Source organism: Rhinatrema bivittatum, chromosome 1, assembly GCF_901001135.1.
Source record: "Rhinatrema bivittatum chromosome 1, aRhiBiv1.1, whole genome shotgun sequence".
NCBI lineage: Eukaryota > Metazoa > Chordata > Amphibia > Gymnophiona > Rhinatrematidae > Rhinatrema > Rhinatrema bivittatum.
The window spans coordinates 628,605,610-628,633,353 of NC_042615.1; the positions used below are offsets into that span (position 1 = coordinate 628,605,610).

Sequence of the window (27,744 nt, forward strand, 5' to 3'; positions counted from 1 at the left end):
ACAGAGGGTAATGAATGAAGGGAATAGCCTCCCTATGGAGGTGGTGCAGATAAGGAGAGTATCTGAATTCAAGAAAGCATAAACACAAATGTTCTCTCTGAGGGAGTGGTTGGAATTGAAAAACTGAATAGTTGGTGTGAATGGGCAGACTACATAGACATTTTACTGCAGAAAAAGACCATATGGCCTATATTTCTTTGCCTGTCAAGAAGTCAGCATTTCAGACAAATTTTATTGCATTCAGTGAACATAGCAAAGGCAATAACACTAAATTATTTTCACCTGATAATTTGCTTTCCATGACACCTGCTAGACCAGTCTTCACAGAAGGGATTTCCTCCTCCATAGCTGGTGCAGACACAGAGCACGCCTCCACATTTGTCAGGGTGATATCAGTTCCCCTATAAGGGAGGTCTGCTGGAGGCAGTCCCTAGTAGCCTTCTGCCAAAGCTGATCTTTACCCGGACTGCCTCGCCCTAGATAAGGTCCCTAGGGGACCTTAACTTGGTACTCAGGGCCTTGACAACCTTCAGAAAAGCCTGATTTGGTTACTATTCCCCCTGAAGCAACTTGTTTCTGATCAAGAAATCCGCCTGGGTATTGTGCTATCACTGGTTTTAAGTCCTGTTCTGTCAAATTGCATATCACTTTTGCCTCCTGGGCTAGTGCCTGGCTGCAAATGCCCTTGGCAGTTTTCATGGGTCACTGCAGTAGCGTTGTCTGAAAAGATCTCTGGAAAGCTTGCCTTTACCAAGGAAGAAAATGCCTGATGGCCCATAGCTCTAATTTATTTAAGAACCAAGCTTCCTCCTGCTGGTCCAACCATCATTGCGCCAACCAATCTATGCTACTGGTGTCTATGGTCAGGACGACCCATTCTGGGGTAGCTGTTTGCTCCTTTTCTAGCTTGGGCGAATGTGTCTATCAATTCAAGCTGCTCCTGACTAGCATTTGTAGGGGTAGCTGCCAAGCATGGCTTATCAAGTTGATGATCATCTGTCATCACAGCTTCCTACTGAAGGTACCTACATGCCTGAGCCATGAAACCAATCTATGGCTGCTGCCAATAAGCCTAGCAAATGTAAATAGACCCAGGCCTTGTGGGTGGACTTGACTTGGAAACTTATCAAATGGGAAATTAACATATTTCCCTTTCTTCTGGGCGAGGTACTCCTGACCCAACTCAGTATAAAATAGCACCCAAAGAGACTCTCGGGCTCGATAGGGCAAGCGACTGTTCTTTACACAGTCTATTACCCAGCCTAGCCGCTCCATCAGGCATACCATAGTGACAGTGTCCTGGGCGGCCTTGTCCTGAATGAGTCAATCATCTAAGTAGGGATGGATCGAACATTGTTCCTTTCACAGGGTTACTGCTGCCACCATTGGTAAAAGATCTTGGTGCATTTGCAATGACAAAAGGGGAGGGCTGGACACTGGAACTACTTGCCCAGTATACTGAAAAAGCGTAATATAACTTTTTTTTTTTTTTGGTGAGATTCCCTCAAAGGGATATGAAAGTATGTTTCGGCTAAGACTAAAGAAGAGTGGGACTCTGCCTTTCTCCCTATGGCCATGACTGAATGCAGTGCCTCCCTGTGGAATGTGGAACCCTGAGGCACTTATTGCCATCCTCAAAACCTATACCTGGATGAAAGAATCCGACCTTCTTGGGTACCAAGTGAGTAGAATGTGTTCCCATGCCAACCTCTTCAGCTGGTACAGAGATACTGCTTGTAACCTTTGCAACTTGGACAGGGTAGCCTCTATTGCTATCTCCTTCCATGGTGAGAAGCATGGGAAACTATAACCTCTGGGATACTGCCTTGGCTAGTTCAGAGGCATATCCTATCCAAACTGCTCCCCATACCCCTCAGTCTGAGGTGAAATGGGTCTGCATAGAGTAGAACCTCTGTAGGGAATCTCCTACCATTACTGGACTCGACCATCACTGGGGCGGACAGCCAGAGCCTGACATCGCTGGTCACCTACTTGGCTGCTTGGCTTCTTGAAAGGACAGAGTCCTAGATCTTCTTTGTCCTTTAGCAGCCGGCAGTCCCAATCATGTGTCTTTGGTAATCCCCAAGAAGCTGGCGCCTCTGTTTTCTAGAGCTAGACCTTGGCCTGTGTTCTGGGAACCCTTGGGGTTATGCCAGCCTATGTAGTTTCTCTATGGACAGTAGTTCCCTTTTGAGGGAAATTTACCCCAACAAGTCTCCGAGATTTCATCTGCAGCCCAGATCCGAAACCCTAATAAGTCTTCTCACTGCTTCTTCTGAGGCTGAGGCACTGGAAGCCACCCTAAGCAGGCTATAGCGGGTATCTGCTAGGCAGGTCACTCCAGATTCAATTCGGGCTGTGGCTTAAATATCCAGCAGGTCACATAGCCTCCACCCATGGAAGCTTTTAGAGTCAGCATCAGTTATGGAGGAGGACTGCCTTACTATATTTTTCTAGCCAATTGATCCTTCCACCGGAACAATGGTCTTGTGAGTAATGGCTAGCACCAGGGCATTCATTTTGGGGCACCTAAAGAGGGAAACCTTCTTCTCTTGTGGTAGCGGGTAGACTTTCCCACAGATCTTAAACCTTTCTAATGGCCCCCTGATGGGATTCCCTTCTGCCATCACCACCCATTTCAGATCAGAGTGCAAGGGGGAAGGATATTCTGGAGAATGGGATCTACCTTGAAACAATTCTTAGAGAGTCTTCCATCCTGAGGGCCTCCAAGGCCTTCATAAATAAGGCTGGCAATTCCTCTCTGCAAAACCGGCACACACCTGCTGTATCATCCTCCTCATCAGAGAACTACTCATACTCTGCTAAGGAATCTGGGTTTGGCTTCAGCTCACTCTGGAGTCTTGAGTCCTTCAGGACCAGCCAGGATTTGCGGGCACTGCCCTGACTCTCTTCTGAGGTCCGGTTGACTTGCACTTGTCAAGCTTGCATTAACAGCACCAACTTGTTTGAGAAAGCACCTGAGGGTCCCCCCATGAAGTCACTTACCTCTCTGGACTTCACTTGTTCACTTATCTGCAGAGGCAGCTCTGAGACCTCCAAATCACCGGTAATACCACTTAGCTAAAGGGTATTCACTCCGTCTTGTCCCCATCCTCACTCTGTGTAGAGGCATAGCTACCCCCTTGTTCTACTGGGGGGGGGGGGGTGTTCCAGGCTCAAATACTGTCAGATAAGAGCCGTAGAGAAGACTGAGGAAACCTGCCACTGTGGGAATTCTTAGAATCCCACAGGCCAGGCATCTTCTCTCTCTCTCTCAGCATCATGTTAATCTACCCTGCTTGCTGCAACAAGTACTATGCCACTAACGCATGTAGCGGCACGTACGGGGAGGGGGTCAGGTGTCACTAACAAGAAAGCATGCAAATACATGCTTTGCTGACATGTGCTTGCAAATACAAGTGTTCCTGAAGCACACAAGTGCACATGAGAGTACACAGACACAGGCGATCCCTGTATCCTCTTGACTCCAGTGTTCCCTATGCAGATTCCTCCCAGCACTCATACTTCACTGCTGCCCCAGCGACATCTCTTCTGTTGGGGGAAAAAAAAAACACCACTTTTTTTTTTTTTTATCTACACCCTGAAGAGACAGACATGAGCGGTGAACGGGAGAGTCAGGGCGAGGTACTCTGTATCTGCAATTCCCATGTCCCTGTAGAGAGGAGGAACTCCCCTACCAAGGCAGCCACTCCAGGGAAGAGGCCAGATCACCTCATGGTACTGGGAGATTCATCAACCAGGGGAAGGCCCTTGGGACTACCCCGGGAATTGGGAGAGTCTTCAGAGAAATGAAATTAAAAAAAAAAAAAAACTGCTGAACAGTACTCAGACACACCTGCTGTGAGACCGAGAACTACTGGGGATTCCTGCCAGCAGACTTTCCTTATAGAGGAAGTGATGTCACCCCAAAAACCATGGAGGCGTGTTCTCTGTCTCCAACAGCTGAGGAAGAGGAAATCCCTATTGTGAAGGCTGGTCTAGCAGTGGGATAAGGAAAGCTCCCACATTTTCAATCAGAAAGAAGGGAATAGGTACTTCAAAAGCAAATGCTTAAAAAAATATATTATTCCAGCACTAGTGGGAATAAAAGCCCATCCCACCAGAACATCACAGTAACATAGAACTGACAGCAGAAAAAGACCAAATGGTCCATCCAGTCTGCCCAGCAAGTTTCTTATGGTAGTAACTGCCACTCCATGCAGGCTACCCTCAAGCCTTATATTAAGGAGTGTAATACTATTAGCAACATTTTTCCGGGGTGAGCAACCTTGATAATTCAAGCTTTGCTTTTGGATTTGGCCTTAAAAGCGCTTTTCCCTAATGTCTGCATATCAGTAGTCCGGATCATAAAAGTCAGAGCCCAGTGTTAGCTATTGTCGGAATCAAATTCTTCTTTTACCCCGGCTGTTGAAGTGGAGAGCGATGTTGCAATTGCATCAAAATTATGAAAACTAATTGGTTAGGGGTAGTAACTGCCGCTCCATGCAGTTTATCCCCCTACCCCCCCTTTTCTTTATTTCCTTGCTCTAGCCTTTAGGGATCCAGTGTTTAGCCCATGCCTTTTTGAATTCTGTTTTTGTCCTCACCACCTCTTCTGGAAGCGCATTCCAGGCATCCACCACCTCTCCGTGAAGAAATGTTTTCTGGGGTTGGTTCTGAGTCGTACCCCCTGGAGTTCCATTTCATGACCCCTAGTTCTACTGTCTGCTTTCCAACTGGAAAGGTTTGAAGTTTGGGCATCCTTAAAACTTTTCGAGTATCCTGCACCTCCTCTCCTCCAGGGTATACATATTTAGATCCTTCCGATACAGACCCCACACCATTTTGGTCATCCTTCTCTGGAACGATTTTAATCTCATGAGTCAAAAGAGCCTTGGCCTTCATAACCATAGCATCTTATGCTTTATTAATTTGATATATCTCAAACATACTAATCCAAGCAGTTTATAAAGACAAACAGTTGCTGGATTTGAAACTTGTATGTAACTAACATAAAACAATTTTATATTTAGGTTTTTGTGCCCTTCACGGGGCTCAGGCAATGAATCTGTCGAACCTGTTGGTTCCTTACTATCTCATAAGATCCTTGCACTCTTCTCAGTAAGGCTTATTAAGTCTTCCCTCACCTTCCTACATCCATCTAGTAATTACTACAATTTACCTAACAGGTGCCATTATTATGGAATGCTCCATCAGCTGATGTTCAGGCATAACAGATTTATTTAACATTCAGAAAGAGTGAGAAGGCCTGACTTTCTGTCCAGGCTGTCAACTGTTGAATTATTCCTCATATAATATTAGCTGTTATTTTGTGTGAATTTAAAAAGGACTGCTTATGTATTTTTATTTGTGTTTTAAGACTTTTATAGAACATAATATTTTTAATTTAGTAAAACAAAACTGGCAGCCACTGTAAATGTTTCAATAAAGGAGAACCCATGATATTTATTTTTCCCAAAAATCAACTTTATAACAGTGTAAGACCTTTGTAAGACCCGAAACTGCTTGGTTTGCATTAGAGGCAAACCCAGGCATACAGTGTTGCAATAATCAGTATGGAAAAGGAATAAAGCATGGACAAGTATCCACAGATCATGAGTTTCTATAAATGGCGAAAGACAGTGTATATAATGAAAAAAGAAAAAAAGTAAAGTTGTATCAGTTGGAAATTTGATGGGCATGATGAGTTTGGAATCTTTTTTTTTTTTTTTTTTTTTTTTTACTTTTTATATAACAGGCAAGGACTCACATGTACTATGCTGAGAAGCTTTAACATCAAGTGTTATCACCACTTAACAGGAATTGCTACTCCTGCCATACATGAAGCCATTTCAATGGTATTGTTTTGCCTGGTTACCAACAAAGCCTCCGGTTTCTGGGGACTAACCTTAAATTTAGCTGAAATCTTTGTTCTCTGATTATTTCTTGTAAATTTTTGTAAACTAGTTTTCCTCCTTTGGTAATTGTTTCTGGTCTTCTGTTAACTATAGTTACCGTTCCATGTAAAGGCCTTGCCTACTAGTTCTAAGTTAATTGTAAACCGATACGATGTACAAACGGTTGTCGGTATATAAAAAATGCCAAATAAATAAATAAATGCTGGAACAACCACTGAGTAATATGATCCAAGTCATTATTATATTTCTATAATTCCCCTGGACATTTTGGGTCTAAATATGACCAGAATATAAACTGCAAATAAAAATACGGTAACCCTATAGTTCTGAACAATAGTTGAAAGTGAAGCTAAATAGACATTAAATAGAAGAGATGCAAGTACCAAACCCTGTGGGATCCTGCAAGGTAAAACTTTGTATAAGGACTGTGTAGACCTCCAACTGATCTGATAAAACTAACCTGCCAAAAAGGACACAAACCAGGCTAGAACTGACCCCTGAAGCCCTATTTCCTGAAGCCTATTAATAAGCAGCCCAAGATTTATGGTATAAAAAGCTACACTTAAGGTCAACAAATAGAACAGACCTTACCACTGTTCATTTCATTTATTGAACTTATATACGACTTGTCAAGCAAGTTACTCAAGCAGTTTACAAAATAAAACCAATCTAATCTCATTGTTCAAGGCAGTAAGAATAGATTCTGTGCTATAATCTCACCAACATCCTGCTTGTTAGGGATGGGGCACACTGGTTTTAGAGACAAAAATCAACCAGTTAATCTCCCACAAGCTTCTCGATGTCTTTAGTCACAAACACAAGGTTAGATACTGGGTAATAGGGATAAGCTACAACTGCATCCAAAAAATTGTTTTGGTTTTTTTTTAAATCTGTCAATTTTGCATTTGTTTTAGCATCAGTGCAACATATACAGCTATTTAAACTGTTTGCCAACATAACAAATAGAGAAACACTTTTTTCTATGGATAATTGTGTACATTCAGCAGAGGTTTTTGCTGATTTTTTTTTTTTATTTAAAGATCAGTAAGATTCAGGAGGAATTTTCTTCTTTGGTTATCAAGCAGTTGAAGATCCTATAGAGGGGGGTCTTGAAGTACCTTTTCTTTTCTAAATTTGACATCAGTAAGAATTGAACAGACACTTTCTATGATGGGAGAGCACTTCTCTTTTAGACCCATTACCTATCAAGCTGATAAAAAAAAGCCCGAGTTGGGTCTTTCAAAGACACTGGCTATTATAGCTTATCCACAGATCCGCATAATTATCAGAATGGCTGATATGCTCAGATAAATAGTTTTTTTGCTCATTTAATTTCTGCATAAGATTCAATTGCCGCTTACAGAGGCTTTTGTTAAAATCAGATTTATCTTTATAGTGGCTTAACTGCCACTTAGACTAAGCCCTGGATGGTACCAAAACTGAAAAGATGTCAAAATTCTTATTTGACAAATTTTCTTTTCTTGAGTCTTGCTAGACCAGACCATTACCTTTGGGATTCTTCCCCCTCCTCAGCTATTGGAGACAGAGGGCATCCCCGCCTTGATGACCTCACTCTTGGTCATAAAGGGGGCATGGCCATGGCCCTTAGCCAGTAGTCTACTGTCAAAGCAACGGGACAGGGACCCCCCTTCTCACCCCTTCTAAGAAGAACATCTTTTGTTTGTTTTTTGTATTTTTTTTTTTTTTTGCTGGCCTTCAAAGTTCCTTCCCCATTGGAAGAGGACAAAAAGAGAAAAGAAAAGAAAAAAAAAAAAAGGAGGTAGAGAAAGCAAGAGAGCAAGCCAAATTTCCTGGGTGGGGCCTAGAAGAGTGTAGCAGGACTCAAGGAAAGAAAATTGTCAGGTAAAAACAATTTTACCTTCTTTTTCATCTGTAAGACCAATCCATTACATTTGGGGGGAAAAAAAACAACGCTTCCCCTGGGCTGAGAGGGAGAAGACAGGGCTGCTTTAAGGTCCCCAGATCCAAAGACTGCATCCTCCTTCACCTGTATATATGGCCTGTAATGTTTGGCAAGTGAATGCAGGAATGACTGTGGCTGCCCTGCACTTCTTGCCTGTGGAGGCCAATGATGCCTCCTTTCATGATACCGACTGCACCCTTGTGAAGTGAGCATGGAACACCCCTGGCACCAGTTTACAATTATGTATGTACGCTGAGATGATCAACTCTTTAGTCCCCCTCTTTATGATAGCCTTTGGAAGCTGCTGCCCCCATCCACGGTCTCTCCAAACAAACACAAATAGTCTGATTTCCTAAAGGAAATCACTTTCAAGTACCTTAAGGCAGCAAGCCACACATCCATAAGGTACAGACTTGGATCTTTACCTCTACGTTCATTTCTTTGAGAGGCTGGAAGTGACACCATTTGGTTCAGGTGGAAGGGGGACAGTACCTTCATCTGGATGGTGACTGAATGTGCAGAGATCAGCAAATATGGTTCTCCTCATGAAAGGGCCATTTCTGGGCTTGGGAGGGGAAAGGAGAGAGGGGTGGAGTGGAGTGGAGAGAGAGAGAACCTCTGGGGAGGCCCTCACAGTGTGCAACTATTTATATGCCTATAGGAGGGGCATCTAATAGCTCGAGGTGAGGTGTTGGTGGTGGTTTAGGGTCAGTTTTCAATGCAGAGTGAGACATACGAACAGCTCAGTAAACCTCGGTGAAGATTCGATGTCATTTGGAGTGAGGAAAGTCTCAAAGATGAACTATGTTATCTCAGCCTAGCTTGATAGTACCCTGTTATAGAGTCTATCAAGCTAGGGTGAGAGAACATAGTAGAAATGTCATCTTTGTGAGACTTTCTTCACTCCAAATGATGTCAAATCTTCACTGAGGTGTACTGTCTATTTGTATGTCTCACTCTGCATTGAAAACTGGCCCTAAACCACCACCAACACCTCAACTCGAGCTATTAGATGCCACTTCTATAGGCATATAAATAATTGCACTCTCTCTCTTTCCAGTTTACCATACCATGCGATACTACAGATGCGAAGCAGTAGGAAGTATTGCGTGGTGCAGTAATTATAAAATTTCCATAAACATGCCCCTTTTTCTAAGAGCGGGCATTATCCATACGTTATCGCATTTTGATGAATCTAGGGGTATATTTGTAAGCAAATGTGTATCCTATGGTGCTAGACAAAGCATGTCACCCACATTTTAGTTAAAAACAGTATTTGTAAGCTACTGACAATTAAATCCATAATCAAAGAGAATTTTAAGAGTAGAGATCTAGTATTAAGAAGACCACACTTCTCCGCCAATAAGCACTGTCACAAATTTTCAACTCAAAACCTTTGTTTAAAAAAAAGAGAACCGACAAAAAATTACTGTGATCAAATTAATAGTAATAGAGAGACTAGCTTGATTCAAGTCTCTATATTGAACTCTCCCCATAACAACTGATACTGGCAATTCCACATACTCAATGTCAAAACTTCCCCCCCCCTAAAATAACAGAAATAGACCAAATCCTTTTTATATGCGCTGAAAATGTCTTCAGAACAGTACCACAAGCAGCTTCCTAGCTGTTTCTGTCCTAACTCTTTCATCAAATTGTGATCTCTAATTTTCCACCCATATATCTGTGTCTTAGCCAAATACTGCTCATATACAGGCCTGTGCCTAGGGCAGCAAGTATCTGGGGGGGGGGGGGGGCAGGGGCAACAGGCTGGCTGAAGATTTCCTGTTTTCCAGCTGTGCTGAATTTCACTCAGCAGAGAGCAGCCCTCCAATTCCTGATTCAGCCCCTCCCTTCCCAGGCAGCATGCAGGGAACAAAATGGGAGGTGAATGAGCCTGGAACAGAGAGAGCAAAGGGCGTCATTCTGTAAGATTAGAGGGGGGCTGAATGGTGATCATTGGGGGTGAGAAAAGATCCTGAGGGATAAGAGTGGATCAGATGGGGGAAGTGTCTAAGTGTGTATGACAGAAAAGGGATTGATGCTGGTATGTGTGTATGCCAGATTGAGGTATTGTAAGGGAGAGCAGGACCAGAGCAGAGTAGGAATATTGCCTCTCCTTCCAACTCCCCCACCCACTGCAATTCAAGTTCTTCTTCCCTTGATCTCAGATTCTGTCCCTCAGATCCTGGAACCTTCGTTCCAGATCTTGGAACCCACCCTCATTTCCTACTCCCGCCTCCCATCTCTCAATCCTAGCACCTCCCTCCTTTTTTCCCCCCATCTCTCATCCTCCCCATCCCCTTTCCTTTTTATACTCCTCCCTCTTCTTTCAACTTCTCTCCCCGTCGCTGGTCCTCTCATGCTCTTATCTTCTGCCCATCCCTGAGATCTCCTTCCTATACTAATATTTAAGATCCCTTTTCCTCATCCAATAAAAAATATTATACAGATTTTTCCAGTTTTTGCCACAGAATCTATGTCTGAACGACCACAAGAAACCATGGGACTCTGCCTTATACCTCCTGCTCACTGGTGTCTGACCTTACTGTGGAGGGGGAGCACAACATCAGCAACAATGCCTAGAGCTGGCAAACTCCTAAATCTGTCTCTGCTCATATACATCTGATTGGTCTGGAAACTAAAATTTATGCTTGCATAATCTCATTCCTTATGGGTTTCACATAATTAATTTTCAGTCACACCCTACATTAATCACCTACTAGCCTGCATGCTTAATGCCTTTTTGCTAACAATATTTATGGAAAAAGCAATGTTAAAAAAAAAAAATATGGAACATCTTGGTAGAGATATCACATTTTAAGTATCATGCTGACAAAGTGTATGTGTCCTGCCAATATAATTTAAGTTGAAGGCTTCACCTGAACATAAAAATAAAGAAAGGCCATGCTGAGTCAGACCAAAGGAACACTGAGCCCAGCATTCAGCCTCTAGGACCCAATCCGTGTCACAAGTACACAAAAGAACCAAAGACTAGATTCATTTTTTGTTGCTCTCCTCCAAGGATAAGGTAAAAATTATTTGATCATTTTCTTTCCTTGAGTCCTGCTTGGGATGGAGAACAAGGGCAAGGATGACCAAGTGGTGGCCCTGCAGATTTCACCTGGGGAGACCAATGTTGCTTCTACCCAGGATGACACTTGGGCTAGAACAGTGAGCATGGATCACCACCAGCGCTTGCCTACTATTGAGCATATAAGCCAAAGAGATGGTCTCGTTATTATGGCTTTGGAAGCCTCTTATCCCTTTCATGATCTGACAAAGAGCATGAGCAGCCTAACAGACTTCCTGAAGGGGTTCATCACCTTCAAGTGTCTTAAGATCAGCTAACACACTTCCTTTACATTTCCTCTTTCTGTGTGATTCAGATGCAAGGGGAACACTGCTTTTGGAAGGAATGAGGGTACTGCATGCAGGGATATTATTAAGTGGGGCTCTCTACATGTGAGGGCTTCCAACTCTGAGATGTGTCTGGCCAAACAGATTGCTACAAAGGAAGGTAGCCTTTAGTGACAGATCCTTGATGGATGCTCAAAGGGTGCTCCTTCCAATTCAATTCTCAAAGGACCAAGTTAGGGCCCCACTGAGGAACAATCAGCCTGAAGGGCGGTCATATCAACTTCACCGCTCTCAGAAAGCATACCATATCCAGATGTGCGGCAACCTGAGTGGCTTTAATGCGGCCCCTGTAGCAGGATATGGCTGCCACCTGCACTGTCAAAAAATATAGAGCTAAGCCCTTGTCCATCTCTTTTTGTAGACAATCTAGAATTTGTGAGATATCTGACACTGAGAAGTTGTTTTCCTGGCAGTAGGACTCAAACTCCAAAACCTAAAATAGGCTAACAATGTTGAGTTCTTACGAGCTCTCAGCAGAGTTACCACTACTGCCTGCAAGTATCTTTTGCTTTGCAGTCGAGCTCTTTCAAGGACCAGGCCTTAAGACAAAATGGAGATGGGTCCTCCACAGGTATCGGACTTTGCCAGAGAAACCACTGGTAAGCTGCAGGGGCGTCCCTGCTAGCAGTGTTATTTGATCCACATGCCATGGTCTCCTTGGCAATCCACAGCCACCAATAATCACATCTGAGAAGAGATTTTACACCCTCTTTATCAATTCGCCTATCAAAGGCCAAGGCAGGAATACTTACCAAGCCTGCCCTTGGGCCAAGATATCTATCCCCCTGGACCCTACCTCTTGCCACTGACTGAAGACCCAGTCTGTCTTGGCACTGGCTTGAGTCGCCATTAAGTCCATCCTTAGTAGCCCTTCTTTCCATTATCATCTAGAAAGCATCCCATTCTCTTGGGTCCAGTTTGTTCCTGCTAAGAAAATGTGTTTGCGCATATTCCCTTCCTATGTGAGATGCTGACAACTGGTCAGGTTTTTTTCTGCCCAAATGAGAATCTCACTTACTTCCAATGCAAACCTGGGGTTGCACATGACCCTCTGTTTGTTCACATATGCCACTACCTTGGCACCATATGAGAAGACTCTGAATGCTTTTCCCTTCTAACTCTTCCTCAAAGAACACACAAAAAAAAAAAAAGTACTCCCCCTCACACAAATACAAGACAATAAGAAAGTGTGGATAAAACCTGCTTTTGCTGCTGTTCTAAATTTCTACTGCCTAATCTTTCCATTCTTTTACCACAAAAATGTTAGCCTCTTCTTTAAATACACTGCGAACAGCATTCGATCTTTAGAGTTATCCTATCATATGGTCTGGAAAAAAGAAGCCCAGTAAACTCTGAAGAGTAACACCACCTAGGCACGTCAGACAGAATAATCATGTACGGAAATCTGAGAAATGAAAGTAAAGATGATTGACTGAAGTAAAATGGAGAGGCATTTTGCTTTTTTTTTTTTTTCTTCTAATGGAGAAATTACTTACCTGATAATTTCGTTTTCCTTAGTGTAGACAGATGGACTCAGGACCAATGGGTATAGTGTACTCCTGATAGCAGTTGGAGACGGGATCAGATTTCAATCTGACGTCAGCCCTAGTACATATACCCCTGCAGGAAGTGCAGCTCTTCAGTATTCTCCTCGAAAAGCATTGTGGATATATGTGTGACTAAATAATTTGAATAACTTGATTAACTTTATAACTTGGTTGGCATCCATGGTGAGTAGGATCCAGGTTGGTGAGGATAGTCTCGTTCCCTGGCTCAGATGGGCTTCTTGTAGCCACCATCGTAGCTGGGCCCAAACTCTGTCCGGGAGCTGAAGCCATACGGTGTAGTTCTGGGACAGTGGATTCCATCGTGATAGTAGTGAGCATTATAGAGGTCTCATGTTGCCAGAGGATTTGTTGCCAGAGGATGTGGTTAGTGCAGTTAGTATAGCTGTGTTTAAAAAAGGATTGGATAAGTTATTGGAGGAGAAGTCCATTACCTGCAATTAAGTTCACTTAGAGAATAGCCACTGCCATTAGCAATGGTAACATGGAATAGACTTAGTTTTTGGGTACTTGCCAGGTTCTTATGGCCTGGATTGGCCACTGTTGGAAACAGGATGCTGGGCTTGATGGACCCTTGGTCTGACCCAGTATGGCATTTTCTTATGTTCTTATGGGAGCTCGTGCCCATGGCATTACTTCAAGTATGGATGCCATGAGGTGGAGAACTTGTAGGTAATCCCCATGCTGTGGGGCGAAGTTCGCTCAACAGGATTTGTAACTGGGTCATCAGTTTTGATCTCCTTGTCGGTGTCAGGATGACCTTGTCTTGTTTGGTGTCGAACCAGACTCCCAAGTATTCTAGAGACTGGGAGGGCTGCAGGCAGCTCTTGTTTGTGTTGACCACCCACCCGAGGCTCTCCAGTAGAGTTTTGACTCTGTTGGTTGCCTGGTGGCTTTCCTCTGGGGATTCCGCTCTGATCAGCCAATTGTCTAGATAAGGGTGCACGCGGATTCCTTCCTTCCTCAGTGTTGCTGCCACCACCACTATGATCTTGGTGAACGTCTGGGGTGCAGTGGCTAACCCGAAAGGTAGTGCCTGGAACAGGTAGCGATGGTCCAGGATCGAGAAGCGTAGAAAACGCCGATGCTTTTGATGGATCGGAATGTGTAGGTAGGCTTCCGACAGATCCAGGGATGTAAGGAACTCTCCCGGTTGTATCGCCCTTATCACCGAGCGTAGGGTTTCCAGGAGGCATCCCATTCCAGGTCAATTAGTTGCTGGACGGCTTGTAATAGTGGGAAATGGCGGGAGGTCTGACAGAGTCCCTCTAATAGTGGGTTTGTCTTAGGTTCCCCCAAGGCACTTGTGCCCAGGATAGCAAGCTTTTTTAAGCTGTGTGTGACCAGGTCTGGAAGCTCGTCCTTGGTGAAGAAGCATCTCATGGTTGGGTGGGGCTCTGTCCCTGGAGGGAGTTCCCCTTCCTCCAGGGGTTCTGAATCCTCATCTGAGTTGTCCGTGTTCCCAAAGGTGGGGCTTCTGGATGGTGGGATCACTTCCCCGGGCATAGAGGGTCCTGGCGTGTTGAGGTACTCTGGTGGAGCCTGTGGCTGTATTATAGGAGGCCCCAGTTGCATGTGGATGAAGGTATGCAGACTTTTGAAGAATTCCACCCAGGAGATAGATGCTGGGTCTAGAGTAAGGGGCGCCATGTCCCTGGGGAGTCCCATTTGAGGGGGGGGTCCCGCTGTGCAATGCTAGATCCGGCATACTGCTCGAGAGGCTGGAGCCCGGTACCGGCTGGGGAGGGCCATGAGTTGGATCCCCTAGGGCCTCTTCGCACTGTATACACAGGGCCGTGGCCTCCTCATGCTGTCAGCTCTAATGTGGCATGCTGGGCAGAGGCCCTGAGCTTTGAGTTTATTTTCCGATGGTGCCATGGCTTTTGCGCCTAAAATACAGTTCTGTGCTCCAATGTGCGAAGTTGTGCACTAAGGGAGATGTGCACGGGTGTGCGCACAGGTCGAAGTTATGCATCCGGCACAGTAAGTGCGTGGCTATGCGCGTCACTTGTGCGCCCAGTACTTGGGCACACGACGTTGTGCGCACAAGGATCGAAACAGCGGACAGGGCAGCGAACAGAGCAAAATGGTGACGATGACGACGACCACACGGACAATATGGTGACCACCTCGAGGGATCTCCACGTGGGAGGAACCTCGGATCTGACCGGGGTCTAGTCCTGCTAGGGCAGATCAACCCGATGGCACTGGTCCCGGCTGGTGACCTGTGTGGCTCCTCGAGCTTCGGAGACCAGAAACTTTTAAATAGATTTCTACCTTACCTTGACTCGGCGCTTCCCGGTCTCGTTCCGGGTGGTCTCCGGTTGCGGGGGGGGGGGGGGGGGGGGGAAAGAGGGAAAATACCTTCATCGCCGCACTCGAGGTTGCGCCCGCTGCCTCTCAGCCTCACCCAATGTCAGGGGCTAGGTCCCCGCCGAGGGTCGGCCGCCAAATCAAGGCTTACCTCAGAGGGATCACGGAAATCACCTCGGGAAATCTCAGCTGGGGAAGGGACCCAATGGATGTCACCGCAGGAGAGCTGGACTCGTCAGTAGAGGTAAGATTTATTATTTTGGTTTTCTTTGGTAAAATTACTCTAACGCTGTGCGAGCACGCATAGAGTCTATAACTGCTATGGAGACGGAAAATAGTGAAGAGCTGCACTTCCTGCAGGGGTATATGTACTAGGGCTGACGTCAGATTGAAATCTGATCAGTCTACAACTGCTATCAAGAGTACACTATACCCACTGGTCCTGAGTCCATCTGCTACACGCTAGGAAAATTATGAATATGCTCCTCCTTCCTATACTTCAAAGCCTTGCTGCATAGCACAGCGGAATAGCCAATGTACTTCCTATCTTTATCTGAATAAGGTAATGATAAATTATCATATTCAGGTGGGATTAGAAAGATAACTCTGTGTGCACAAAGCATTTTGTTGAATTAGGACTTTAAGTAAAGACCTCAATGATTGATTACCATGCACAAGATGCTAAAATTAACAACAGTTGGGAGGAAGTAATGCCTCTAACTACAATGGTTGTCTGAGCCCAAAAGTCTGATCAGATGAGATCAAAGTAGCGAGGCAATCAACAGTAATCTGCAAAATTATCTTGTCCCAATTACAGCATCCATTCCATTAAGAAACTCTTGACTATGGTGATCCAATAGAAAACAGCCAATTTAAAAAATTAGTTTGGTTCCAATGAGCCAACCTTGATGTATGCAGTGAAAAGAATGGCCCGACAGGGATCTGTCTTCTTTAACTCAGAGGAAGAGTGCAGCAAAAAAGAAAATCTCAGGGCAGTGGAACAAGTGGTTACCAAACCTAAGTTCCATGCTTGGTTCAAAGACCTTAAAAAGAAAATTGTGTTCATGAAAGGTGAACTGCAGGAAATTTCTTAAAGGACCTTACTGAGGTGGGGAACCAGATCGATGAGAGTGAAAAACTTGATAAGTAAATGGGAGGCTTGGCTGAACTTCAAGAGCGCACAGTTTAGAGGTGGCAAATGGAGAACTTTTATTTAAACTAGACCATATTGAGGAGAAGCAACCTTAAAAGAAGAGGTACCAGAAATAAATGACTCCATTAAATGAGTGGGAGTGGTCCAAAAACTAAGGTGCTTTTAGAGATGGGAGGTAAACAGCCCACTAAGATCAGCCAATCCAGCCCTTACTGAAGAGGGAGAGAAGGAGAATAAGCAAAGTTGCTTACCTGTAACAGATGTTCTCGGAGGACACCAGAATGTCAGTCCTTACAGCCGATGGACTCTAGCCCAGAACTTGTGTGTCAAAGTTTCTATTACTTTGACTGCTTCAATGGGCATGCCCAGAATGCCACTATACTATATGACCACACAGGGGCCCCTTCAGTCTTGATCCTTAGCATTATAAGGGGAAGCCAACTTCAAGGAGAGGCATGAGGATTTTTTTTGAGGACTGAAATCCTGCTGTCCTCTGAGAATGTTTTCTTCGATGTCAACCAAGACGGCAGTCCTCAAATGTGGGGAATCCCTGGCTACTGACTGACCAAACAAAAAAAGGGGAAACAAAAGTGCCAAAAGGCACAACACAACTATTTTTGTTGGCAATAGGCCTTTTTAAATCTTACCTATGAGGGGCATCCAGGAACAAAAACAAACAGGCGCTAATAGGAAGTAGAGTTTGTCCAGTGGAATCTGTTTCAGCTGTAGAACCAAACTGGCCATCCTACTGTCATGTTGGGAATCCCTCTCCAAACAGTAATGTGATGTAGATGAACAGAGAGAGTTCGGCATCACAGCCTTTCAGATCTCCTCCACAGAGACCGATCATAGGTGAGCCATTGATGCTGCCATGACTCAGACAGCTCGAACCTTGACATAATCCAATAGATTCAGGACCACCTGGGCATTACAGAAAGATATGCCATCTGCTAGCCCAAGGTTTCTCAACCTTTCAGGGAACACAGACCCTTTTCAGCTTCAAAATTTTATCCTGGTCCCCCATACACTTTTAAGTTTTGCATGCCATAACAAAAGAAATAATGAGATGCACTCCAAATCAACAATAAAGAAAACACTGATCTAAACTGATTATGTAGGGAGGGCAATTTCCAAAGCTAATTAAAAATTGTCCTCATAACTGAAGGATGAGGCCAACAGTGGCCTCCAGCTGTGATGAATGGGCAAAAGGAAGCAAATCCAAAAACATTACAGAGTGGCAACTTGGTGTGAGCCGGCAGAAAACCAGCACCGGTACCTGCAGACCTGCCTGCAGCGTTTCCTTTTGAAAACTCGGGACAGTCAAGGAAAGCCAGTACTTTTTATAGCTGTGTACTTTGCATATGATTTGAGGCAGGTGCAAAGCATGCATGTGAAAGTACGCAAGAGGATTTCAAAATTAAATCCCTGCATGTACTTTCCCTCCCTAACCTAGCCGTGCTCATTTTTTCTCCGCAGGTAAAAGTATGCATACAGTTCACAGCGCAGATACTTTTACTCTCAGAGGCGGGAAGCAGCAATCGTCAAACAGCCTTTTCATGAGAGCTAAGAAGTGCTTACCCACATAAAAAGTTTTGAATCTTATCCTCCTGAAACCTGACCCCTTTTACCTTGCTTTTCTTTAATACTTCATTGTTTTCTTTTATGATCCTTACAAACGCATACAGAAAATGATAGTCACTAAATAATTTAACATTTAGAAAACACAAAACAATAGCCTGCTTTTCAAAAGGGAAAAAGGCTAATAAGCTTTCCACATTTGTCTTGTGTCCCCCTAAATAGCTTTTCTTTAATTCATATCCACACCTGGCTATTGTCTCCTCTTCCTTGATATATGGTTCTCTCTCCTTTCTTCCCTCCTAGACCATGGTGATCCTCTCTCTCTCCCCCTCTGGTCCAGCACGATTCCTGGGGTCCTCTCCTTCTCTTCCCCCAGTCTCTGGCGGTTTAATCTCCCCCGATAGGCTGCCATCTACTCTTACTGCCCAGATCAACCATAGATTCCAGTCTCCTTCTATTTCTTCATTTCAGTCTCATTCCTTCTCTGCTATGTCTTCCCCATCATACTCCAATCTCATTTCCTCTCTTTGTTCTTTTGAACCGTTCTACTCTCGTTTTTAGTGTAGTGTTCCTCTCCTCTCTATCAGGCCAGTGGCAGAACATGTGGCAGTAGAAGGAAACGCTTCACACCACTGTGATCACCCTGCCCTTTTTTTTTTTTTAGTTTATATTCCGCTTTTCAGCACTTCAAAGCGGATTACATTCAGGTACTGTAGGTATTTCCCTGTCCCCAGAGGGCTTACAATCTGAGACTGTACCCGAGACAATAGAGAGTAAATGTCACAAGGAGTGGCTTCTTCTGTGTGCAGCAATGGCTGCTGAAAGTTCCAACAACCACAAAGAGCTCCTCTCTTCTCCACATCCTCATGAAGTGAAAAATAGGGTTTATGATTTTTGAGGATTGCAATTGATCCCTCTAACCACCGAACATGCAGCAGTGGGGGTTGATGCTTGTAATAGATGCAAACATCCTCCTCCTAGTCTGCAGCAATGTGGAGTAAAGTTTTCAGGGCAGCAATAGACCCCACTTTCACTCTCCTGGCCTATGGCAACAGCTCAAACTTACAGCATGCAGCAGCAGCCTCCTAATCTTTCTTTCTAGCCAAACTTTCACCCCTTTTGGAGGACCACCAGGATGGTCTCGTGGGCCCCTGGGGGTCCATGGACTCCAGGTTGGGAACCACTAGTTTAGGAGGTAAAATTCTTCAATGCACAAAACAAGAAAGGATTCATCACAGCTAATGATCTCAAGGTTGTCAAATAGGTGAATAAGGCAATAGCAAAAGCCAGAAAGCTACCTGGGTGCACAGGAAGAGGAATGGAATGGTCAAAAGAAGATCATATGGCCCCTGTATAAGTCCCTGGTGAGACCTCTTTCGGAATACTGTGTACAGTTCTAGAAATCAAACCTTCAAAAAATAAACCAGATAACCTGACACAATTATAGCCAAAGTTGTTTTTGCTAGATACTTCAGGATTACACAAGATATCCTATCTAAATGGTATCATTCTCACAACTGAGCTAACCATTTAGTGATTCTCACGATTCACAAAGCCTCCGTCTATCCTAGTACCCAGGCAAGTCTCTCAAAAAAACTCAGACACTCAGGCTGATGCAATATCAGCGCATAAAAAATGTGCGTCCAAACTGGGCGCACATTTTTTTGAACATGCGCACATCCACCTGTCCTGGGCGCTCAATGCAATATGGAAATGAGCTGCCATGCTAAAAGGGGTGAGCAAAGAGTAATTGGTGCATCCCTAGTGTAGGGATGCACCAAATATGAATCATAATAGCCAAAAGAAGTATGCAGACAAATACTGACAGGCCCCAAAAACATGGTAAAGGCTGGAAGAAAAAAAAAAAAAGAAACTTTGGCCAGATGAGAACTGTAAACCAGAACTGAAGGATGCTATCAAGAGCTGCCCGTTTGTATGCTCCTGTGTAAATAAGACCAAGGCATAGGGAAAATGCAACAACTTAAGCTCATAAGCAGGAGTCATGGATCGGCCAAGGTAGTCCAGAGGTCAGAAGGACCCTCACCCTTGGAAGAAGGGGAGGGGGGCTGGTAGTCTGATACGGAGAAAATGCTGACACTGGTATAACAGCTTGGCATACAGCCTATGAACAAGACATGGCAGGACCACCCCCCCCCCCCCCCGAAAAGAAATGGGGAGGGGGGAAAAGACCTGCAATGCAGCAAAGACCCTCCACCCACCACGTGATTATGCATGAGCATACACATATTTATCAGCGGGAAAGTATAAAACAGGGGGGGTAAATAAGGAGAAGGGAGCGAAACCAAAGGAGCGACCCTGAAAGCAAACCCGAAGCAGCCCAGCACCCCATGCTAGAGGACAAAGACTAAAGTGTGGCCAAGAGAATGGAGAGAGGAGAGGTCCTACCCAGAGTCTGACAGTGGTACGGAGCCTGAGGCAACAGGGAGCCATCAGCAGCCAGACAGCTCTGCCAGTATGGGACCCAGAAGCAAGCCCCCAGACAGCCGGTAGCTCTGCCAGTACCAGACCAGAAGCAAGTCTCCTCCCCTGCCCTTATTTTCCAGCCGAAGCCTGCTCCAGAGGTGAACAGAGGGATATCGCCTGAATTTGGGACCAGGGATCAGTAAGTTAGCCATAAGTATTAATAGATTAAGCAAGCTAAGTTTTATGGCATGTTTGTAACCACCCATGTACAGAACTTTCTTTGGGTAAATTGGTGCTTACAGGCCAGGAAAATGTTAGAGACCAGTCTTGTTGTTATCTTCTAAATGCTAAATCCTGCCAAATCTGATAAATAAAAGTATATTTCTGAGGAGAACACGTTGTCTTTTTCCTGATCTTAGTATCGTGACGTGAAGTGGAAGTCTCCTGTAGCAGACGGGTCCCTGCGCCCCTACACTTGCTTACACTATTGCTCTGCATCCGGCACCCAGGAGAAGTGGCTATGCGTCTAGAACAGCCTGGCCAGAGCTTCCTTCCCACCACCAGGGCTGCTCCTGATTGGTCCTTTTCACTGACACTTGTCAGTGGAGTGAAGGATTTTGTAATCAAGGCGAGTCTCAAAAGCAGTTGTTAAAAGCATAAATGCTTCCCTCAAATTCAAATCACAAAGAGACAAAAACAGAACCTCTAGAGATCTTCCCAGATGGGAATTCGACAGATGGAACAAGGGTTTTCATACAGTAGTAAGGCATCCCAATACACCCGTTGACCCCCTTCTGACTGAGAGAGCATTAGAAGAAACCAGCTTTTTACTTTCAGAACCCAAACTTGGAGTACCGACCTAAAACATGAGCCTCAATGGTCCTGGAACATAGCTACCAACTCTGCGGCCTCCCTAGAGCCACTTTCACTACCCACTTTTGGAGGCTGATAAGCAGGGAAAAACCATGAAGGCGTCAGAACAAAGGAGTGGCAACCTCTAGGGACCACCTGTCCCATAGCATGACCAGAACCACTGGCTTGACACCTAAGGAATCACTCATAATAAAGCCGCTGTAACCACTGCCTCCCAGAATTGCTTCAAGGAAGGACCTAACAACCCTCAGTGGGCCAGATTAGTAGCTGAAGAAGTCTTTGTATCAACAATTCTAGTTTATCACCCTACAAGTGGGCTGATCGATATCTGTACAGATTACTACTATCCTAGCCTTATTCTTACAACCCTAAGGCCACCGTGGTTTTAAATAGCCCGAAGCCAGCAAACCCCATCCTCTGGGAATCACAAGGATAAGCACTTCCAGACCCTGTGCAGAGAGTATCCCTAACAGGAATAGTTACTAAGGGAGGCCTTACATCAGGACATCAACTTGAAAGACAAGCAAAATCAAGCCCTTCTTTCTAGAATAACCTGAAGGAGGCACCCTCTTCAGAAGCAAACTCTCTTTGCTCCAGGATACTGTGCAAAACACTGCATAGCACCCATTTCACTGCTGAACTGCTGTCTCCATTCTGATATTTTTGAACTGTTAGATATTAAATAAGTTTAATCATAGGAAAATAGACTATCATGTGTGGGAGAGATTATGTTATCATGTGATATCAATCACATGTATTACCATCTGTGAAATGGTGGTAAAATGAGCCTTACAATCCAACTCGTGTCACAGGAAACATATTGGAATGAATGGTGATCAAAATGTGTTTATAGTACAATTGTAAAAGCCATCCATTGTGTACTATCTTTGTTGCTGATTACATACATCATGTATATTCAGGGTTGAACCATTGTAATCGTCAAATGTGGTTAGAGACACAATACAAATTAAATGTTATCTAGAATGTTAAAATTGTGTTTATATATAATTATTGCATTTTCCATATAATGACTAATGATATTATGTTGTGGGTTTATACATAAGATGCAATTCTACTAATTTACTTTATTCATGTATGCTGACTGTCCTATGGATAATGCCTTAACAATGAAGTAATGTTAAATATTGTATTCTATGCATGATTAATTATTAAATAAAAAACAATTTCTTGTTCCACAGTTTGCAATGATGTACAACAGCATAGAAGAATGATAAACAAAACAAAAAGAAGAGCCATGCTCATTTACACAGCTGAGGCCAGAGGTGCACCAAGGGTCTGTCTCCCAGGTGCCAATGCAATTGTGCTGCCTCCCTCAGGCCCTCCCCCTCCATCCTTCTTGGAATAATGCTTACGGTTACAGAAAGTCACAGTAATATGAAAACAAAACAAAACTTACCGATGAAAGAACAACAATGCAAATATATCAGATCTTAGAACACCAATATACTTAATATTAGGAAAGAACAATCCAGGCTGCGCTAGATCCCCATACAGAAATTGCATCCTTGCAGAATACAATAGACTCTCACCAAATACAGAATTAAGAGACCATACAATAGAAATACACAGACAAAAGAAAACTGGAAACCACACCAATGCAGAGCAAAAATAGAAAAATAGAAACACCACCAATCCTCATGAAATAACATCAAGAAATATAAAAAAACAATCATAATATTAAAAAATTATATTAATAAAACGAATATTTCAAAACAGTTGAATATCCAATAATTAAAAATCATAAGCAATATTTTTTTTAAACACTCCCAAACATCAATAAAATATTTCAAAACAGCAGACATCAAATACCCCTCACTCTCCATACCTGGGAACTTTTCCCATCATCCTGAGATTGTCGTGCATACAGACTTTCTCCTCTCTCTCATATGCACACACTCGCTCACTGATACACACACACACCCACAGTCCAACACAGCTCACCGACATAAGTAAAAAAATACATTGTTTCTCCTTACTCTGGTGGTTAGTGGAGGATCCAGGCAAGGCCCCAAAAGAACAGTGTCTAGGTGGGTTGCCAGTTAATACTTTGGGAAGAGGTGGGTTGCAAAGGCTTTATGGGGATTTTTTTCTTTTTGTCATGGCCTCTCCCCTTACTCTCTCCTCCACTTCATCATCTCCCTTCATCCTATCCCCTAATCCAGCATCTCCCCTCACTCTCTCCCCCCCACCCAAGCCCAGCATCTCCCCCTACCCCAGCATTTCTGCTCACTCTCTCCCCCATTCCAATGCATGCCCCCCCTCACTCTCTCCCTCCACCCCACTGAAGCATCTCCCCTCATTTCATTCTCCCCCACCCCATCATCTTTCCTCATTCTCCTCCACCTCACAACAGCATAGCATTTCACTTCATTCTCCCTGCCCCGCCTAGCATCTCATCTCATTTTCTCCCTTCTCAAGACTCTTCCCAACATATTTCACAGCCCCCCAACCCGGATCCTCCTTCCTCACCTGTCTTGATCTAGGACGACTCTGGGACCACAGAGGAAGGAGTGGGGGCCAAAGCAGCACAAGATATTAGAAAGGAACCGCTTAGGCCTGTCTGTGACCAACAGCGTTCAGGCCCTTAAGCAAACCCCAGCATCAGGAAGGGGCAGGTTGCTTCAGAGCATGCACGCCCTCCATTATATGCAAATCCATCTCATGCATATTCAGTATGGATATCCAGAAAACCTGGCCTGTTTGTGGTTCTAGAGCACAGGAGTTGGCCACCCCTGCCCTACAACCTTTTCTATGGAAGCGGTTTGCCTTCACAAACATTTTTTCCCCCATCTGCATCCTTCAGTTGCACTGATCTACATTAGGTTTTCCACTTAGATTAATACAGATGAAAATGAAACTTGACTATGTGCTTACAAATTGAACAGTTCAAAACAGAGTTTAGAAACAATCATTTACTTCACTAAAAAACTCTTTTCAGAACCCTTACTTGGGCAACAACATTGCTTATGCTCTACCATGCATTTCACAAAGTTAACTGCCCAGAGGCCTACATATATGGAAAAAAAAAAAAAAGAGAGAGAAGAGAAGAAAACTAATTAAACAGGAGTCTTTCAAATGCTGAATTCTGATCCCAGAAAGAGGTCCAAAAGGATGATTATTCTGCGTTACACATTTAACAGTACCAGAAATAGCAACTGGCTGTTTAAAATCACATTTTGCAAACAAACGTACATCTACTACCACTAGAGATGCCTAGTAGTATACAGAATGCTGCAAGGCAGAAACTGAAATGTGATTTGAGACTCAGTATAAATTATTTAAACACAGACAACACAACTCAAACAGACTAATGAGTAACTTATATGAGAGAGGTAAGACATACAACAGTAAGAAAACTAAAAATACTTAACAATTATCCTTTTAATTCTTCTAAACTTTCACTCTAAGACAGACTAAACTCTGAACATACAAAATAGTGATAGGACTACTTCCTAATAAAAGGATCCATCAACATAGTTCAGTTCTTCTACCACTCCTATGGTCAATAAGAAGTTTAAAGAATATATAAATGGAGAAGGATGTTTAACTATAGTAGCGAATTCAGCTGATGGTTAGGTATCTGGTTTTACTTATCTCCGTTTTCTAACACTAGATATATAAAAATGCTTTCCTACCTGTGTTTCTCGGAACTCCACTAGGAATAGCTCAGTGCACTGGTTAGTTCATCCAGCCATGCCTCTGTCTCAGTTTCAAAGCTGAAAAAGAACCTTAAACATTACTTAACCATCTTAACTAACATTCACCCCCCCTTAATACATCAGGGCTAGAAAGCGTAGTACCTAATTTTAAATCTGAGCAACAAACATCTGTATATACATAATATACGCTTGCCTCACCGGATGTTGTCTGTCTGTCCGGGAGTGGAGGGGAGCGCATGCGCACCCTTCCACTCACAGTAATAGAGGAAAGTCTTCGCTGGGTGAAGAAAGCAGCTGGCTGGTGGCGTGGGCACGTACGGTCCCTGCAAGGGCCGGATCGAGCGGAGGGGAACGTCTGGTTGGTTGTTGGTGTGCGCATGCGCGCTCCACACGTCTTCTGAGGCTCGGCAGGTCCCGGAAGAAGAGCCCCGTGGTTCTGACTTTCAACTTTACCCCTTCTTTCCCCTACCTCCCCCCCCCCCCCCCCGGTAACGACAACAGGCAAGCCCCTAGCTCACCCCCAGCCCGAGAAAGAGATCCCAAATTCATTTCTGATCCTGAAAGCAGAGGGGAAAATGTCTGTAGGAGGGAAATCTGCAGCCTGATTGCATCCCTGCAGCTGCACCATTCAGCGGTCCCTAAGTTCCAGAAGCACAGAGGAAGAAAGCAAAAAGAAGCTGCAAGATTACCAGGCCCCCTTCCCACTACAGGGAGGAAGAAAACGCTGGTATTTTTCTGGCCTGGGAAATAGCCTTTTTTTTCTACCAGCTAGAAGGACTTCCCCCCAGAAGCATTGCAGTAGTAGATGGGGGGGGGGGAGGGTTAGGGGTTTTTTTGGGCACTGTTCCCTTCCTCACCCCCCTCCTCACATTACCTCATTTTTTTTACAGCACAAACCCTCCTGGAGCTCCGCTGAGGGAGCAGGAGGCATGGCAAGTCCTGCAGGCTTGTGCAGCACCTTTAAGGTCAAGTATCAGTTGTTGTTAATGCTGGATATTTCCAATACCCCCACTCTAGACTCCATGCCTCCCTGATCCCTTTCTTCCTCTCACCTTTCAGGCTGGACAGTTCAAACACCCCCTTTCCTTGTTTGAACCCGGATCAGTCCAAACTCCTGGTTTTTGCCTCCCCTCCAGCAGATGGAAACAGAGACGTTTTAATGGACTCCGTCCTATACCCCTGAGGTGCCACCTAGAGTCTGTCAGTATATCTCTGTCTCCAGCAGATGGTGAAGGTGCAAATCCCTTTAGTCTGGCTTAGTTGTGATTGGTTTTGTTAGTTAGCTAGCTAGTACTGATTTGAACAGTAGTTTTTTTTCTCTGTTGTAAGGTACTAGCTTTAGTTTAAAAAAAAAAAAAAATTAAAAAAAAAGAAGGTTGGTCCTTTAAGCCTCCCAGGGGATTGTCAGGTCCTGGTGGGACTATCCCCCCTGGTAGCAGAGGCTGCTGAGGAGCAGAGGGTTGGGAACCCGCTCACCTGCCCTGGCTGACAGCTGAGGGTGATACCGGGGAGCCCTGTTCACTCACCCTCAGGGGGGGACGGCAGTGTTTTTATTTTGAAAAAAAAAAAGTACTGAAGGACCTGTCAGGACAAAAGAGGTAATTTTTATTTACTGTGACGGCTCAGCATCCTCTTCGTCCCGTCCCCCCGCTCATTTTTCTTCAGCCTTCTTTGATTTCGGGCTCCCGGGTTATTTTTAGCCGATTGGGATGCCATGTGGTGCAGCTCTCTAGAGCCGGGGTATGCTCCAACTGCCTTCCTGGGAGGGGGGGGCTCGTCGGGGAGGGTAGCGGCAGATTCTTCACGCGCTGGCAGTTCCTGAGAGAGCAGAGAGCCTGGGAGGCGGCAGCTCTCAGATCCAATCCTGCTTAGCGCGGGAATGGAAGCCATATGGCAGACCTTCAGGGAGAAAGAAAAAGCAGTGCTGAGGGGAGGAAATTCCCCTCCACCGCTTTCCCCGCAGCCTGGAGCCTCCGGGGGGGGGGAGGGGCAACTTTCAGGCGGACCTTGAGCATTCATCTGAAGAAGGCCATGGGGGGGACTCGGATGACTCTCTCGTCGTTCTCTGAATTTATTTTAAGGCTCCATAAGGCCTTTAAAGCTAGCAAAGCGGCTAAGAAGCATGGAAGCAAGGTCTCATGGTCCGTACCATCGCCCTTTGAGGGGGCAAGGTTGCCGACTTGGCTCGGAAGCGCTCCAAGTCCTCGCCAGGGATGGAGGCCACAAAATCCAAAAGGCCTTTTTCATTGATTTCTGGCCCAGCGGACATTTCATCTTCAGAGCAGTCAGACTTGTCTGAGACCAATCCGCAGGATCCTCTGGGTCATGATTTGGATCAGGATGGTCAGCTACCGTCTCCCAAACAAGCGGGCATGCCAATGGTTGACGGGGATGACCCGAAGGTGGTTCGGTTATTCCAAAAGGATGAGTTGGGTCCCCTCATACCCGCAATTCTGGAAGAGTTGGGAATTGAGGTACCCCACAAAGATTCACGGATGGGAGCTGTGGACCCAGTAATGGTGGGACTTAGGGGTCCGGCTCGATCTTTTCCCTTCCATATGTCGGTCACTGACCTATTATTTCGAGAATGGGACACTCCGGACTTGGGCTTGAAGGTCGGCCGGGCTATGGACAAGTTGTACCCGCTACCAGAGGATGCCTCCTCAAGGTGCCCAAAGTGGATGCAGCAGTTTCCGCAGTCACAAAAAAGACCACCATCCCGGTCACTGGAGCCACAGCCCTTAAGGATTTACAGGATCACAAGTTGGAGTTACAGCTTAAGATTTTTGAAGTCTCGGCTCTTAGAGTCTGTGCCACCATGTGCAGCAGTTTTGCTCTGAGGGCCAGCCACCGCTGGATGCAACACTTGCAGTCGATAGCATCCCTTTCAGACGCA

The 27,744-nt window shown here is 44.8% G+C and overlaps 1 protein-coding gene across 2 annotated transcripts in view; it reads right to left on the reverse strand.

Moving 5' to 3' along the window:
- The window catches only part of FER (FER tyrosine kinase), a 612,331-nt gene extending 587,177 nt beyond the window's left edge, over window positions 1-25,154 (reverse strand). The window contains exons 1-2 of one of the 2 annotated variants that reach the window (XM_029572126.1): window positions 24,990-25,154; window positions 24,825-24,905 (exon numbers count right to left, since the gene is read on the reverse strand). The gene's annotated coding sequence lies outside the window, so the exon portion shown is untranslated. The remainder of the gene's footprint in view (window positions 1-24,824; window positions 24,906-24,989) is intronic. The other variant, XM_029572135.1, reaches the window with a different exon arrangement.
- Between the last annotated feature and the right edge of the window lie 2,590 nt (window positions 25,155-27,744).